This window comes from Equus caballus, chromosome 18 (genome assembly GCF_041296265.1).
Source record: "Equus caballus isolate H_3958 breed thoroughbred chromosome 18, TB-T2T, whole genome shotgun sequence".
Lineage (NCBI taxonomy): Eukaryota > Metazoa > Chordata > Mammalia > Perissodactyla > Equidae > Equus > Equus caballus.
Genome location: NC_091701.1, coordinates 29162690 through 29181702, shown reverse-complemented (window position 1 = coordinate 29181702; position 19013 = coordinate 29162690). Strand labels below are relative to the sequence as shown.

Below are 19013 nucleotides of genomic sequence, written 5' to 3'. Positions count from 1 at the left end.
TCCTGAGGACGCTGAATGAAGGAAAGCGTAACATAGTTAGACAATGGAGAGTTTGTCAGTGTGGGAGCACTTCCATGTTCACAATACAGAATTTACACCTTGACAAGGTTCTCCGGAGATGATGCTACACTGCTACAGTAAGCCTTTGAAACTTGGAGAAGTGACAGCCCAAGTAAGTGAGGTAAAAATGCCAGAACATTTATAGAAGACAGTGCAAGAAGGGATCAAAAAGCTCAGAGAAGCTAGCTTAACAGAGTGGATATACTATATAAGGCTGGAGAAACATGCCATCAAACTATCTTGCATGGAAGGGACCAAACGACTCTCTACTTACAAAAGCAATAAAGAGTGCACTGGTGAAAGAATCACCAGCATCTCTAAGGAGCTCAGTGGTGGATGTCCTCTCTAAGCCATGGATGATAGTAGAAGATGCATTCACAATACTGGGCTTCTTTACAGCAATTGGGATGATAGTATCCTGAAATGATAGATGCATCGGGGAAATAACTGTCAGAAGCAAAGCGTGTGCAATTTTCATAATGAGCAGCAATGTCAGAATAATAACTAGGGGGTCCCTACATACAAGGAGCCATGGTTATGTTCAATAGCACAGATACCCCTAGATGCAAGACAGACAGCCAGTCAATATGGATTTTGCTTAATTTATTTAATCAATCCGTTGTCATACAAGATGGAAGATGAGGAGATTGAGGATAACCATCCCAATGAAAAGTCATGATTTTGTGCTTGGTTTCCAGACTTGAGCCAGTTTTCAGACATGGAAACCTTTGCTACCTAAGAGATAGATCCAAGAAAGAAGTCTAAAACAGCTCAAGTATATAATAGTGATTCCTCCAGTTTTTCCTGAAAGGAAGCTTGATTACGTATTTTGAAAACTGTACACTGGTAAAAGCGGACTATCCAAACTTTCCAAAAATTGCTTAACAAAGGGTCTGAGTTGATATTGAAACCCAGAGACCTACTCTGTGAGGACATGTGGAAGGCAGGTAATAAATGGAGTCCTGGTCCAGCGCCAGCTCACTATGGGTCCTTTGAGTGAATAAATACACCTGGTGAGCATATCTCCAGACTCTGGAAGTATAATTAAAATGGACGTTTTTGTTAGTCGACAGAACCCTCTCATTGTTTCCTTGGCAGGGGCAGCAATTCATCCTCATTAGCACCAATATTTATTCTGAGTATGGTTTGCCTTTTCTGCCTGCAGGGCCTTGGCCAGCAGCACTATTGAGGGTTTCAGATTGGGAAATTCACAAAGGATCCCACATAACGCTACATCAGACTAAGGAAACCACTTTACTGCAAAGGAGGTACAGTCGTGGACTCAGGGTCGTGAAATCAGCCAACTCAGTCACAACTCAGAAACTGTCTGTAAGAATAATGGAACAGCCTTCAGAAAGTTTAGCTGGAGACGAGGTTTAAGATAATAATCTGACAGGATGAGGCACCACACTCCAAGATGCAGTATGTATCCTAAACCAATTACCATTATAGGGTGCTGTATCCCCAGTACATGAATGCATGGGGCCAGGAACCAGATAGAGGTGGGATTGACTTGCTTTGTCATCACTCCCAGTAACCTATTTGGAGACTCTGTGCCTCTGGTTCTTGTAACTCTGAGATTTGTGGGTTTAGAGATCTTGTTGCTCAGAAGAGGAATTCTTCCACTAGAAGACACAGCGAGAGTCCGTTAAATTTAGTCTATGGCTGCCATCCAGTTACTTTGGGGTCCGCATGCCAATAGAGCAGGAGTCAAGGAAAGGAGTCACCATTCTGGCAGGGGTAATTTACTCTGATCATCAGGAGGAGGTAGAGCTAATGTTGCTCACTGGAGTCAAGGAAGGATGTATTTTGCTCTTAGTCATCCACTGATTCATTTGTTTTGGCAATAAATGGACAAATGTAGTAGCCTTAGTCTAACACATTTGTGATGATCAGGCGATCAGATCTCTCAGGATGAGAGTCTGAATGACCCTGCTAGGTAAGCCTTCTGGACCGGCAAAGGGACTAGCCAGTGTGAGTGGCATCTAGAATAGGTGATTGAGTAGGATGATGATGAATATCATCATAGACCTGAGACCAGCTACATTAGTGAGGACTGTATTTCATGCCATGAACCTTCCTTTTTTATAAATCTCCACAGGAAAAGTGACCAACTAGAATCTTGACAGTTAGTTCCAGTTGAGATGAACTTATAAGAAGCATGTGGGTCTGAGTGATGCAAAAAGTAAATTGTAGTGGATAATGTGGTACACCAGCCAGAAAAATCCTTGAAAATTGAAGTACTTACTCCCTCAGATCTGGGAGTATTCGCTTCTGGTGGCCCACAGCCGAGTCCCTCTCTCAGGATTACCCTAGGTTGAAGGGAACTGTCTGACCTCAATGTCCCTCCTTGGGGACAAGGCCATATTCAATGACAAAGTAATAATGGGGTACAAAAGTTTTATCCCTTTGCCTCAATTTGGGGCAACTCTGCAAGACCATCCAAGACTCCAAGTTGCCTTTAGGATTAGCCAAGTCCTCTGTTGTGACAGCATCATAATTTAACATTTCCGTTTGCCCAGGCCTGCTTTTTCACTTCCTTACCACTATTTATTCAGAGAGGAAACTCCACAGAATCGTCCTGTAAGCAAATTTCTGTCTCAAAGTCTGTTTCCTTGAAAATTTGACCTGAAAATAATGGTGATGATCTGGCATCAATTCTTGTTCTAGCTACCAATATTGATGTCTGTTAGAAAATTTGACTATATAAATATACATGCATATGTATACATTGTCCCTAATATACGTATGTGTGTTTATATGTTCACACACAAATACGTATACATGTACATAAACTTTGCTAATATTGGCACTAACTTTTATAATGCTAGTAGAAAAGAGATGGTCGTCATCCCTGTCTTCCCCAATCATCCCCATCCAAACCCTCTTGATACACACTCAGAATAGACTTATTTTAAAAAGTATAATATTGTTATAACCTTGGATAATATTAGCTAACGTTTATTGTTTGATTACTATATATCAGGCAGTACATTGATCAATGGTAATGACAGCAAAGAAGGATAGGGCTTAGGCGAATGCTCACTAAAAAAGACCATTTTAAGAGAAAACATGGTTCTGACAACAGCAAAATACAGCTATGTGTAGATCAGAACACATACACATACCCCAGGGTCCTATTGCAATAGAATACCTTTAGAGTAAAACAAACTCAAATTTGATTTTATTGATTTAATATCTAAAGTGTGTTTATGCTTGAAAAATATAGCATATGTAAAATTCAAGCTGTATATAAAACCACTTTCTTGTTAGCTAATCAATTGCACAAAGAAATATCAAGTCTTAGAAACATGAAATCTATATGCCAAAATATTAATTGACAGGTAAAAAAGATTTTCGTGTAAAGACACAATATTCTCAAGATCAATAGTCTGTTCTGCAAGACTAGAATGGAGAGTGAAGGAAAATGCTGAAGATCCCCAAAATAAAGATTTGAGTAGCCCTTCTCTGCAAGAACTCTAGAAATGGGAAGAGGTTGCATTGCATAGGTGGTCTCTAGAACAAGTTTTAATTAAATTGAGTAATAAAAAAGCACTGCCCTTTATGGTGAGAAAGAACTCGTAAAATTCTTGTACGAATGCCAGGTAATGTTTGCATTAGTGTCCATGAGGGGTTTCGTTTTTGCTGTTTTCAGCTCTATAAAAGTTCCACCTAAGAAAATAATGAAGATCCTAGTCTTCCTTAAATGTTTTGTGAATCAAAGAGACTTCACAACTTTGTCCGTGGAAACTTTGGTAATCTAGCTAAGTCCATCACATGTTAATAAAAAACCTGAGGTGACTTCCAAAACCTCGTACTACCTTGCTATTTCCTCGTTGAAATGAAGTACATTAAAAATTTCATTGATTAGAGAAATTCTAATCAACTTTCTCTTTCATGAATGATATATTCTAAGAAAATTTGCCCCCTAGAAACTTGCTTGTTGTATCTATTCCTTTAAAAATTCTGTCATTTCTCCAATCAAATATGTCCTTCATCCAAGTTATTTCTCTGAAACCCAAATCTGATCACGTGACTCTCCCACATAGAAATATTTCCTGGATCCCCACAAATCTAGGCTGAAGTCCAACCTGCCTTAGATCCTCATCATCTACCTCTCCTCCATGTTTACCACATATTCCAGTCACTGGAATCCTTTATTGTCCTCTGTGTGTTCTGTTTTATCATGCCCAATTATTTGTGTGTAAATTACCCTCTACAAAGAGCGACAATTTCCTGTTGTTCACCTGATGCCCTTCTGCTTGTACAGTGTAACAGAGAGTCAAGGGCACACGTTTTGGATTCAGAAGACACGGCTTAAAGTCCCAATTTGCTAGCAATGTGACTTTGAGGAAATAATTTAATCTATCTTATTATTTTCATTGGGAAAGTGGGGATAAATACTATCTTACAGATTTGTAGTGATTGATAAATGAAGTATTCAGTACATGAAGATCTCCTGCTATGTCTTAGATACAACATGTGCCCAATAAACAGTTGCTATTATAATTTTCATCATAAAAAATGCAGTTTCTCTATAAATACTTCCCTGACTCACCTATGCAAGGTTAGATACGTCTATTAGCATCCCTGAGTTTCATTAGCATCCTCTATAAATTGCTATCACGAAACTTACAATATTATATTATAATTCTTGCATGCTGTTCTATCTTTCCTTTGTAGCACGTTTCTTGAATTGACCATGCATAGAAATCTTTAAATAATTTCCTTTCCCTGCTTCCACTCTACTTTTGATGTAACTATTAATTAAATTACTTCACAATAGTATAATTATATTTTTACCTGTTTGTTGTCCCCAAATTATTAAGGTTTTTTCGGGAAAATTTTATATCAGACGCTGGCAGCTGATAACAACACTTTTCCTCTTATTCCTTGTCATAAAGCTAGATTTTATTTCCCAGTCTCATCCACAGTCAAGTGTGGCCATAGGATTGCGTTCCAGCTAAAACATTGTGAGCTGGATCAATGTGTATCGTCTATCTAGGCTTAGTTCCAAAAAATTGCTCATACTTTATCCACCATGCCCTTTTCCTTCCATCAGGCTGCAAATAAACACAGTAACTACAGGACATCACGTTAAAGATGGCTCCCAGAGTTGGGAAATATAAGGACTCTGAGTCTCTGAATCACTACTTTAAGGAGGGACACTAATGCACCAGGGACAACCGTTTTATAATTAAGAAATAAACTTCTATTACACTAGGTCAGGGATTAGCAAATTTTTTCTATAAAGGACAGAGAGTAAATATTTTTGACTTTCTGGGCCCAACGATCTCCACTGTAACTACTCAATTCTGCTATTGTAGAGCAAAAGCAGCTAAAGACAACGGGTAAATGAACGAGTGCGGCTGTGTCCCATTAAAATTGTGTTTATGGTGCTGAAAATTGAATTTCATAAAATTTTCAAATATCGTGAAAGGGTATTCTTGCTTTGTTTGTTTTGTTTTGTTTTTTTGAGAAGATTAGCCCTGAGCTAACGTCTGCTGCCAATCCTCCTCCTTTTGCTGAGGAAGACTGGCCCTGAGCTAACATCCATGCCCATCTTCCTCCATTTTATGTGGGACACCTGCCACAGCATGGCTTGCCAAGCGATGCATAGGTCCACACCCGGTATGTGAACTGGCAAACTCCGGGCCACTGAAGCGGAAGGCGAAAATTTAACTGCTGCACCACTGGGCCAGTCCCTTAACTTTTTTTAATCATTTAGAAAAGAACCAACCAACTTTAGCTCAAGGGGTGTACAAACCCATACAGGGACCCCTGGTCTAGAACCTGCCCATTCCTGTTAGGCCACTGAAACCTCACAATTTATTAGTTACAGAAATAATTGTTAGCTTACAAATACAAGAACTTAATTTATTCATTTTCCTATTCCCAGGAACAAATATGACACGTAGTAGGCAGTCAATAAATTGTGCAATGAATGAATGCATGAATGAATGAATGAATTTGACCTTACTCTACCTTTGTCCAAGGAAATTATTCAAAGCAGAAGACATGGCTAAAGAAAATAGCATGAATCCCATAGTTCCATAATGATGTGTCAAGTACTCTGAATATTTTATATAAGTATTTGAGGATAATAAAAATGTATTTAAATTTCAACATATTTATAAAAAATGAAACCTAGAAATATATAAGGGCCAAAGTACTGCATGAGTCAACATGAAAACCACAATGATAAAAACTAGATTTTCTTATAATAACTAATGCATTAAGATATATTATAATAAAAAGTTATTATCAGTGTTGATTTTAACATTCTCTTAAAATCAAAGGCTTCAGAGAAAGAAGATAGATATATTTAAGGATTATTTGCTCTCATTGCATCCTTACCCTTCCTTTGTAGCACTTATCTTCTTTTTTTTTTTTGAGGAAGATTAGCCCTGAGCTAAGATCTGCCACCAATCCTCGTCTTTTTGCTGAGGAAGACTGGCCCTGAGCTAACATCTGTGCCCATCTTCCTCTACTTTATATGTGGGATGCCTGCCACAGCATGGCTTGGCAAGTAGTGTGTAGGTCGACATCTGGGATCCAAACCAGTGAACCCCGGGCTGCTGAAGCGGAACGTGTAGCGCTTATCTTGATCATAAAACACTCATTATTTGTTTTGTTACTTATTTAATGCATCTTTTCCCAATTAGATTTTAAGCCGTGTGGTGGCAGGACCTTGTCTATCTTACTTCTATATTTTCAGCAATTAACTCAGGTGTTGGCACATATCAGACACTAAATACATATTTGTGAAGTAAATGGATAAACCATATATGTGATTCTGTTTAATTAAATGAAGAAGAATAGTTGGAAGAATATTTGTTATAAATCACGTGAAAATTTCGTAAAAGTCAAGTGAACTTTACTTGACATGTGCCAAGTAGCTCCAAAACAAAAGCAGCCATTTTCCAAATTCAGAAATAAAATCCCTAATTAAAAAAAAAAATCATTCTGAACAAAAACGGTTCTTACATCTTTCTAGTAAAGAAGTAATGGGATTCTTTGTGAGAAGCAACTATGTCCTTTCATTCTATATACGAGGACGGAAAACAGCTGTCGTTGAAAAGTCTCAAGGAAGTCTGAAGCCTTATAACAAACGTAGTGGACACATTTAAGTTTGCTTCATGGACTGAGCTTGCCAGGCCAATGGAAGACATCAGAGGGACTTCAAAAGCCTGAAGCACCTAAGCAGGCTGGCAAAGAATGCCATTTTTAATCACCTTAGGTCGATTTATGAGCCTGGAACTCGCTCAAACATCTAGCAATTCCCTGAGCTTAATTCAGGTACATATAGTTCGAAGCTCATAAGATTTTAGCTTTGGTGTCACAGAATCGGAACACAAAATGAAAATACTGCCGCACAAACAGAGCGCAGGGTTTCAGCCACACATGGCCCTTTTAAGAGAGGATGTAGGGATGCAGAGAGAGAGAACAATTCTCAGATATATAGCCCACCTAGGTAAAGCACTTTCAAATGTACTTCATTTATTTATTTTAGGCCATTTTTGGCTCAAAATCATGCAAAATTACTGTCTCTAGTTTCATTCTGCTCTTTTGAAATAGTCCAGATTTTGCGCTAAGAGTTTAAAGCCACAGCAAAGAGCTAGGCCAAGAGGGAAAGCTTTTGAAGAGTTCTCACAGCTGTGAAAACACAGGCCTCGGGCTGTGTGTAGAGTGACTTCAAACAGCTGCTTCAGGTGACTAAACACCTTGAGTCTCATTCATCAAGTGTTGTTTATACTGGCTGACAGACCAGACTTGGAGAATTAACTCAGAGAAAAAAGATGTACTACGTACCAAGCATGGGAAAGGAACCTAGTTCTTTAAATGTGAAGCAAATAAATAAATAAATAAATAACTCGAGCAAATTTAAAATCAAGCAGAACAGGAATAATTTTATTTTATGCTCCTACTTCTTGTGATACCTCTTGCATCTTCGCAATGCAAGGGGAAACAAGGCTGACGGCTTGCCACGTTTTGATCCCGGGCATGAAATTGAGATGGGCAACTCCTCCATGAAGGGAGAGACCTCAGATAAGTGATCACAAAACTCTCATCAATTATCAGTGAGTGCAATATTGAAAGAGTAGGTATAAATAATGCATTTTCATTATTTTTAAAAAGGAAAATACGGCTTTCTTCTCACCCAGATTCACTGCTTTATTGCAAACATTGTCTCATCAAGCCTTGGCCATAGGGTTCATCACCCAGTATTAAAAAATTCTTTTATCTAAACTGTTCAAAAAGGTGACATGATAATATATTTTAAACCATGTAACTATTTGCATGGATCAAAAGAAGAATGAAATAAAATGACATGAGTCAATGTCAGGCGAAGTGTTGCTAGTTAAGTAAGCTTTAAATATTGAAAGCCAGTTTTAATATTTCCTTTTAATCTAGAAATATGTCACTTGGTAATTTTTTCTTTATAACATCAGGGTGGTTACGAAAAACATTTTCCATGGCTTCATTCAGCACTGAGCAGGAAAATCTACCCTATCCCCTCCTTTGTCATGGCAGATATTGTCCGTTGGCACTTCTACGGGCAATTAGTTTATCATTTATATTATGGCAGCTTTCAAAAATAAGACCTCTTTTCAGCCCCCCATTTGCTAGTTTATGAATGATATTTAAATATTGCCTCTATTTTTCTGATTTTCTTTTCCAGTTCAAAAATGGCTTTCAATTCTTTTTATCAATACAATTTAAAGCAATTCTCAAGCTCTACAGTGCATGGAAATGACCTGGGGATCTCCTGGAAATGCAGATGCTCATTCACCAGGTCTAAGTAGGGCCTGAGATTCTGCATTTCTAACAAGCTTCCCAGTGAGTACTCATGCTAATGATCCAAGAACCACACCGTGAAAAGCAAAAGCATTAAAGAGTAGTAGTCTTGAAGAGCAAAGGGGAAAGACATTCTTTCTTTTTTTTTTTTAATGCTTTAAAGGCTAATAGTTTTCTGTCCCAGAAGTATGAGAATAGAGGCAAACATTTGATGTCCAACCATGTGGCAAAATAATGATAGGAAATAAGGTTATAGTCACTATGTTCTACTAAAGTACAGAACTAATGATCAAAGATGCATATTTCTATACATTCAATGCCAAGTCAACCAAAAGAGGTCAGAAACATTAATCTAAATAGGATACAAATGTGAAAAATCACTTTTTATCTTTCGATATTATAATCCATGAGATAAGGACAGGTGAGATCCCACGGAGGGGAAACACACCTGCGAGGGGGCACTTGCCATATCTGGGCAGTAACAATGGGATTAAATGGAAGGAAACATAATTTTCATTAGCAAAGAAATAAAAGACACAAGCAAACAACAAAGTCAGGAACTAGAGAGGCAAAAGAATACAGAGAAAGTATAAAAAGGGAGTATTTACCAAAAATCTACTATTCTACAAATAAGACTCCTATGAAGCAGCCATGGCATCAGTTTTATAGTTGAAGACAGAGTCCCCATAGCATTAATCCACTTATTTATGTAAACGTAGGTAGTAGTCGGCAGAGATTTAAACCCAATTCCTTCTGACTATAAAGTCTGCCTCTTTGTCCACCATGGTTCTGACTCCCCAAAATAGGACAGACCAAAGGATAACACAGGAATTAAAGAAGCAGCTGAGCGCAACCGTGCTCCAAGAAAAACTGAGAAATCAAGCAACATAAGAGTTTTGAGAAGTGTTACAGAAAGTTCCTTTCAGAAGTGTAGTGGGAAAGAAAGGTGAATGTGACATAAGTGATGAGGAGTGGAAGATGGGCAAGGAATGGTAAATGTTCTGCAAAATGGATGACACAGCCTGGTTACTGAGAATTAATTATACAAGGTTTAGCACTGGCTTTTCAGATCTGGCCCATTAGGTACATTCCCATTTAATCCAGCTGCTTTATATAAAATATCAGACTAGTCCATTCAAGTTATTGAGTAATTATTATCTACCAGTTACTGTATCAGAGACTGAGTTAATGAAATTTTATGTGGTTCATCAAAATACACTTGTGGGAAGAAAATGTTGGCAAAGAGATTCTTGATGGTAATAAAATAGCTTCACAAAGAATGCCTAAAGATAGTCATTGAATCATTCTCTCAGATCAGTTTAAGGATGAAGGCGGTTTCTGGATCACAAAAGTAAGAATATTTCCCTTGCCCCTGACTTGTGGAACAAAGGCGTAAGTTTTATGTACAATACAGAATATGATTTGGAGAATTAAATTGTCAAGAGAAAGCAGTGCAAATTTAGGAATCACCAAGATTCCCTTCATGAAATTTATCTCCAGGGACAAATCTCTCTCTGCCTGGTTACAGGATACAAGGAAGGCAATAAGGCGCTACAATAATCCTAGTTAAAGAGCTATGATGACTCTCTCCACCATACGAAGGTGGAGGGAGGGGACGACACCAAAACCAAATAGACAGACAGACAGACAAACTACTCGTCGCTGGGCGTGTCAGGAAATATGGAACAACATTACTGAATGAAGAATGTGCTGCAGGATGGGGCTTGCACCTACTATCTTGTGGGATTGGTGGTGCCAACCTCCTGAGACAGTCTCTGCATTTCTGTATTAGCAACATTAACCATATCCCATACATTTTGGTTTCTTTTGCCAGACGGCAGAAAAGAAAGTAAAAACCTGAGCTGTACTATATCTAATTTACTTACTATATTATTTATTGTAATTATATATCAGTTATTATACACTGGCTGATATTTTTCTCCTTCCCAAGAATGAGACTTGTTTTACAAACTAAAACAGTAAGCTAGAATAGGAGGGCGTTTGCAAAACTCCTCTGGTGCTCAGCCGTCACCCACTTTGATGTGTTCTTGTTCCAGCTCAACAAAGGATTTTCTTTCTGCTCTCCTAACCTCTATATGTGTGTCAGGAGGCAAATTTGAAGCCATATATTCTCCTCCTCTCCTATTTAAATTTTTACCAAAAGTGAACTTGCTTGGAGAGCTAATACTCCACAAGAGAGCTTTCCTCAAGAGGAGCTATGATGATCACCTGCTACTGGAATTTTCAGGAATTATAGGACAAATAAAATCTAGGGATGGATATTTGTGAGAGCAAGGAGGGTCTATTTACATGATTCCTCCACCTAAAAAGCAATCGCTTAAACCTTGTAAAAAGTTGAACTACAATTTGTATGTAAACTTTTGTTTACTTTATAGCATTTCTCTCTCTTTCTGTTTTCTTCTCTGCCTATGTACGTAAGAATACCCCCAGAGTACCACTAAGACCCTGAAGACTGCTGTGTATATCCTGCAGTCACTGACTTGCAAACAGATTGGCAGCCGGTAGCTTACATGTGCTTCTGATTATGTTAATGAATTAGAGGTCAGGCCCTTTGACTCTTCAGTTAAAGCAATCTGAATCCAGTTAAAGGTAAAATTAAACTAAAAAGAGGTTTGGTTACCTCATAATCTCACCAAAAATAGCTTGTTTAATACATAGTGAAATCTGGCATAAATGAGCGTCTCTTCTTTGATCTGTGTACAACAAAGCTAGAAAACATAATTTCCCCAACTCTAAGAATGATAATAAAATATATATTTTACTGACTGAAGCAAATGCAATTACTCACATTTTCCACCTAATGCGTGGTGGTAAATTCCATCACTACTTCACAAGGTGAAAGTGGTCAAATGTGGACAAACTTGGTTCCAAGTTTCAATTTGCTCCTTTGAAAGCCTAGAAAGACAGCTGCCCAGAATTCTAGCCACCTTGTGTCAACAAGTATCAATAAAATGTGGGCTGGAGTACTCCTCCCCAGAATGGGTTTCTGGGACTAGCAGGTTCTATTCACACATCTAGAAATCAACACTTGGGGCTATTGGTGGTTCCCAGACTCAATGCAAATGTTTTATAAGTGAATATGTTTGAAGTCAACATAACTGAAAAAAAGAAAATATAATCTTTCAAAGTTTTAAACAGCTGGTAATATATGCATTGGCTCCTCTCACATTTCTTAGGGCCAACCCACTTGTCCAAATCCATGAGATAAGGGAGGAAAAGGATTATGAACACCTTAATTTTGGTCATGGACATGCAGGTTAAAGCAGACAGCAAGGCCAGGTTCTTTAATAAAATAGGTTCAGGAAAGAATTCTCTCATAGGAAAAGAAATGATAAGGTGTATGTTATCACAAGAAAGATCCATATCCAACGTAATATTTTCTTTTGAAGATCAGACTATCTTTAAAAAGATAAGACAGATTAATTTTACTAATCATGAGGATTTTGATGAAATATTGTACAAGTAATTATTATTCAAGTAGATTTGTGGTATAATTATATTAGTCAAGATTTATTAAGCACAGCAATGATCCGCGCATTTTATATGTTTGAAATGCTTAATGCCCACACCTGATGACGCAGTTACTATTATTATCTGTATTTCACAGATGCGAAAGCTGGAACAGAGAGGTTGAGTAACTTGCCCCACAGCACACAACTGGCAGAAGCAGAGCCACAGTTTAAATGGAGGCTAATCCCAGAGTCAGCATCCTTAACCATTTACCACACTCTACTTTCTGAACATAATAGCAACCCAGATAAATTCTTCATAACTTTGATTTATATATTATTACTACAGTAGGGGGGGATGGGGTTTAGAATTTAGATGAAATTAGGTGGTGGTCTTGCCCTGAGACTACTAAATCTTGGCAGCATGTAGGTCTCAGACAAGGAGTAAGTCATCAAGGTTAGCCACAAAAGACTCCATCACAGCAGAGCCTCCCGAGGAATAAGAACAGTTACAGAAATGTAACAACTTAAGCAATTCCCAGTTTACATTTAGCCACGAGAAACTTACGGAAACCATTTGTGGTGTCTTTATCCTGCATCAACTTAGCTTAGCTAGAACTACATTTCCCAGAATTCCTTTCCCTATGGGTGCCTGAGTCAGAGTTGCCCACAAGAGAAATTTGTATGAGACTTACAAGGCAGAAGTGAAGGAGCAGGCATTTTTATGGTCTAAGTCATCATCGGGTAGATCTTGTTGCCACTCACATGTGTAATTGCTGATATTCTCACTCATCTTGTCTGTGTAGACAGCAGCCAGGTTTCCTGGACCTCTTCCTTCAAGGCCCCAGACCCCCGGGCTAGGCATTTGTGCAGGAGTGCCAGCTTACGGTGTGGATGACCTGCTTCATTGCTACTGAATGCAGCGAGAGACAGGCACACTTCAAGTTTGCCCTCACAGGCTCCTCTTATTCCTTGGTCTCCTCCACTTTATAGCTACCTGCCCTTCCCAGCTGATGTCCTTGCTGGCTTTAGGCCCATCACCAGATGAGGTATGAAAGGCTTATATGGACTGTTCAACCAGAATGGTGTAAAGTTTAATCACTTTACTGACTTCCTTGTTCTATATCACTCTTAGTAGATCTGCTCCTCTGACCAGTACACCATTCATACCTTACAGATTACTCTTAGCAAACTTTTAGAATTTGGCACTATAGATGCTATCAGTGATAGCCTAGCATTGAAGAAAAGGCAGAGGTGAGAAAATGTATTACTTCCTTAAAATTGGAGTGGGGAAAAGAGTGCACCCAGAACAGAGGGCGTGAAATATACAATCAATTAAATAAAGTATATTATATGGCATTTATAAAGTGGGTTTTACTTCTCCAATACTATCTCTATTCCACATGTCACATGGTTTAAACATGTCATAGTTTTATCAGGACAACATGGAATTTCTGAGACAGAAATTCTTCCTCTCATAGAAAAATATAACTATGAATATCATCTATTCAGGAATTTGAACCGAGCTGGCAGAGCCAGCCTCTATGTAGGTATACTTACATATTGAACACTAGCAGCAACAAATTGAATTCCGTGTCATGAAACTAGCTAAATTCCATCTGCAGGGACCCTCAGGAAAAATAAATTTTATCTAACACCACCTACCCACAAGAAATGAATAGAGTTTGCCTAAGGCAGTTGTGTCCATCCTAGATGCCAGAATCTAACTATACATGATGACTAACTAGTTGTGAAAAAGAAAAAAACGGCAAAGAGTTAAATAACTTAATGTCTTAAGCACTTTCAGCTCTAAAAGGAAATCCATAGCAGATTTCAGTACATCTAGGTTAACCTTATGGCCTGGTTTTCCCTGGACACTCTGCTCTGTGCTTGTTTTAGTGCAGTAAATATTCACAAATCTCTTTTTCATTCTCAAAAATGTCCCAGTTTTGACAAAATTATCTTGTTAACCTAGTAAGAAGCCGATCACATGGAGATTGAAGATCAGGTGAAATACTAAAAACAGCTAACTTGTATGGAGTACTAGTAGATGCCGGGCATTGGCCTGTGGGATTTAGCCTATCACTTCATTTATTCATAGCAAACCCCTCTCATATCCAGGAGTGTCTCATGAGCACCCTCTCTGGTAAGAAGCCTGAGCCACATGGGAATTAGCAACTTGCCAAAGCCCCCATGGTCGTAAATGGCAGAGCAGAGCAGTTGAAGAGCAGAGGCCTTAAGGACAGTGGATGGAGACCCTCTGGGCTTGCACAGACAGAATGGTCTTGTTTCTGCCCCTCCAAAGTGCTTCAATTTCGCCACACATTAACTAGTATTCTACACCAAAACACGTGATGGGTAATTTTATGTATCATCTTGGCCAGGCTGTGGTGCCCAATTGTTGGGTTAAATACTATTCTACATGTTGCTGTGAAGGTATTTTGGAGATGTGATTAACATTTATAATGAGTTGACTTTAAGGTGGGTGGGCCTTATCCAATCAGTTGAAGGCCTTAAGATTAAAAACTGGGGTTTCCCACATAAGAATGAAGTCTGCCTCAGGACTGTACCATAGACATCCTGCCTGAGTTTCCAGTTTGCTGGGCTGTCCTATGGAATTGAGTCTCAAGACTGTGATGTCAACTCTTTTCTGAGTTTCTAGTCAGTGAGCCTGTTCTACATGATTTTGGACTTGTCAGCCCTCATAGTTGTGTAAGCCAGTTTCTTAAAATCAATCTCTCTCTCTCTGTGCTTCTCTCTCTGTCGTATATGGAGAGTGTATATACTATTGTTTTTCCCAATTTACAGATGGAAAAACTGAGACGTTAGAGATATTGAGTAACTTACCCAATCAGTATTATACAGCTACATAGTGGGAGAAATGGAATATTAAGTCAAACCTATCTGACCTCAGAGACTTGGTGCTTAGTCACTACAACTATTTTGCACTCAGTGGCATGCAAATCCAAAAGTCAACAAAGTACGGTGAGAAAACTCAGGGACTTGACGTCAAGACTCCTCAACTTTGCGTCTGGTTTTGAAAGCTACTAACCAAATGCCCTTGAGCAACTCACTTCCCTCTTTTAGCTCCAGATTCTCTATCTATAAATAGAGAAAAGAGCTGCCAATAACTTGATATCAAGATAAAAGTATGTCAACCTATAAAAACTAAAGTATCATTTTTATTTTGTTATTTTCCAGATGAAAATTTATATGCTGGGCTCTTTCTTCCACTGACCACAAAATGTCCTGGGATATTGAACATTAAACTAACTTTTGCATCAGGAGATCTTAGATCCAGTACCCAAGGTCAACACGATCCCTTTTCATTTACTGGTATTAACACAAGAAACCTCGGAACATTTTGTCGTGATTGCAGCTTTGGGAGAGCACCTACACTTCTCGTAACTCTCTAGATTAGCGTGTATATGTGTGTATGTACATATCCATCTAACCTGTTAAAAATTGAGAATCTGAAAAGTTACAAAAGGGAAATAGAAAAGGGAAAAGAAATACAAAAAGGAAATAGGAATAGCAAATGGGTAAAGCAATTAAAGTGCAATAAATATACAAATAAAACTTGAAAAAGCAGTAAATATTATAAAGCTAATAAAAGCTTAGTGTTTAGTAAAACAAAGAGCCAACTGAAAAACAAAAACAATACTATATCAGACACTGTGGAAGAGTTAAGGAATGAGAAATCTTACCAAATTAGGGAATACCCAGATCTCTTTAGGGAAAATTTGCCAAGTGTTGTTTCAAAAAATTCCTCACAATGTCCTTAGTGACTTTGTTCAGAATATTTTGAGCACATGTGAAAGTTGATGTTCATGATCCTGCATTTCCATTATTCTTCAAGATACCATAGCTTCGTTACTGAAATATCTCAGCTTTTCTTTATTTCTTCCATGGAGCAGCAGTACAGCCTTAAGGTGTATTTACTCTCAGCAGGAGGAAAGGTAAGAATTCAGAGCAAGAATGGATAGGAGGAATGAACAGAAAAATCAAAGGAAAACACAGGGGAAGCCAAAACAAAGAAAGAGAGAAGGCAATTTATTTTAGCAATATGGTGAACTGTGGGGAAAAAATGACTCTCTAAAATGGCAACTTGTGGGGACAGATCCAAGTGAGCTTACTGAGTCATTTTATGTAAAAGTCAAATCATAATTTTAATACATTTAAAGCACTAAAGTCCATTTCGCATATCAGCTGTGTATGGTAAATGAAATTGTGTGTTTTTCTTCCGGGGGGCAAGATACTTGGGAGAAGATTAGGTAAACGGCCCCATATACTGAGGGGGTTGTTAATTTTTTATTGGTACATTGAGCCAATGCAGTTAACTACGTATATTCAGACTATAGACTCCTCCTATATATCCTCATATCACTGATGTTAATAGGAAAAGGGTATGTAAAAGAGATAGATGGGAGTTAAGCTGGGAAAGCAAATCCAGCTTTGCGTCTTTGTTCTCCGGACAGGATAAAATGATATACTAACTGGTTTCCTCAGCTCATTCTGTAGTAATGTTTTTCAAACCTTAGCTCTTTCCTCCCTTTTCTACTACAAAGGGAGCATATGGCGCCACAGCCTTGCACAAAGAAAAGAAAACACGGTAGTAAATTATCTTAAATACACCTGAACTTATGATATCCAGAGTCGAGCTTTCCCTAGATTTTTTTTTCACATAATTCTAGATTTATTTTGCCATTTAAAAGTTTATTTTGGCTGGGGTTGAAATTTAATTTGTTCTTCAAAGAAACATAACAATGGAAATACAAGGAGGAAGCTTTTGTTCGCTCCCTGGGAGTTCTGAAAAGTAATAATTATAAAATGATAAGATTCTAAATGAAAATGTCGCTTGCAAAGGTTGAGGTTGACAGCACAGACCTATGTGAAGTGAAAAAAGTCACATTATATTCATGAACATAAATATAACCAGATGATGTAATTTTATATCTTTTGATGATTTATTATATGTTTCATAAGCTTGAAATAAAATCCTTTCTAAAAATAAATGTTCATTAGAAGTCCTACAAAATAACACTTCTTTTGAAGAATAGTACTCATAAGATAGTAGTATTAAAAGAGAATTAATGGTAAATTGATAAAATAATATAAACTAAGAAAACTGATACACACATATACACACACTGAATTAGAGAATAACACATTAGTACTTTCAGATTATTTTCACCTATTTCCAGTCATGTCTTTTGGTCTGTACTGAACATGTTGATCTGATCTCGGCTGTTGCACTATGGTTCCAATGTGTCCCTTAGAAACAGACACACAAACATACACACACACCCCACACACACACCACATGAACACATACAACCACCACCATGATGACAGCAAGCTCAGAATTTGAATAAATCAAATGTCTATTTTATAATTATACAGGCTGATTAGAGTCAGAAGCCAGCTTTTGCCAAAGCGCATGGCCTGCGGGTGTTTCCTCAGTAGGAGGCTCTGTGATAGCTTCTGCGTGGTGAAGTTAAGCAGGCTTTGGGAGAATGGGTATCTGATGTAGATATTTTTTAGCTTTACCTTTCTAGATTTCTGAAATGTGTCTCCTGAGTTATATGTTAGAAAACTAGATGGCACATTCACCCCCACACGTGTACATACACACACATGCATGCACACACACACACACACACACAGGTGTGTGTCTTAGAAATCAAATGTGTCACTTCTCTGCACGTATGAACCTTCACCAAAACTCCTCTGAAGGAGCTCTGTAAGTTTCACAAGTACTAATTTGATGTGGAAGCAGCAGGAAGGCTGATTCCCTAATCCTGTCACTGTCCTTTGAGTTGTCATTTACTATCTCTGCATGACATGACAAATTCAGGGATGTTTCTTTAAGTCTGATTAGCTGATACATTTCTTTATGCCACAGAGGGACTCGTGTTTCTATATATCTCTACTGTTTCTCTCAACTGTATACATAGCCTTGGACAAATCGAGTCAAATGTATAGCACGGTTTCATAGGTTTGCTATATAATGGTTTGTAAGCCATTGGTACAGCCCAAGCATTGGAAAACTTTTTCTGTAAAAGGAAAGATTGCATATATTTTAGACTTTTTTGAGCCATTGTAGGACCAATGCAGCCATAGACAATATGTAAATGATTGGGCAGTTGCAATAAAACCTTATTTACAAAAACAAGCAGTGGGTTAGATTTGATCTGTGGACCATAGTTTGCTAATATCTGGTATAGTCTGTAACTGCCAAGTCAGGCTTGCTAGAATTAACCAAATGGTAAAATGATAAATACTGTACAATTCTTTCATTTGTTTTTTTCTGCAGAAACCCGTGTGGAAAAAGATGGATATCTTGAGAGGATACATATAAAAGGGCTAAAGTCAGTTATGCCACTACTGCTCAAGGATGCATTTAATTGTGTTTTATGGTTGCTGATTCAACTCATCAAGACAAATAAACAATGAACAGAAGTTCATATATTTAACCAAATACTGATGCAGACACGGACCTTACTGAAAATTCCATGCATGTGGTCGGTTAGACAGTTAGCACAGATAGATATAATAAGTGACACATGTTCTCAGGACTAGGCTGCTTTGCCTGTGTTTCTGTTGACAGAAGTGCAGTTCCAACGTGTGATCCTCTAGTGTATGTCACCATATGAAAGAGGTTTAAAACGAAAGAGGGCCAAA

The 19013-nt window shown here is 38.0% G+C and overlaps 1 long non-coding RNA gene across 1 annotated transcript; it reads left to right on the top strand.

Annotated features, from left to right (window-relative positions):
* The first annotated feature begins 16006 nt into the window (after window positions 1–16006).
* Window positions 16007–18810, top strand: LOC138918709 (uncharacterized). Its single transcript, XR_011428409.1, has 2 exons — window positions 16007–16288; window positions 18646–18810. It is a non-coding gene; the product is annotated as an uncharacterized lncRNA (long non-coding RNA).
* The last annotated feature ends 203 nt before the right edge of the window (window positions 18811–19013 follow it).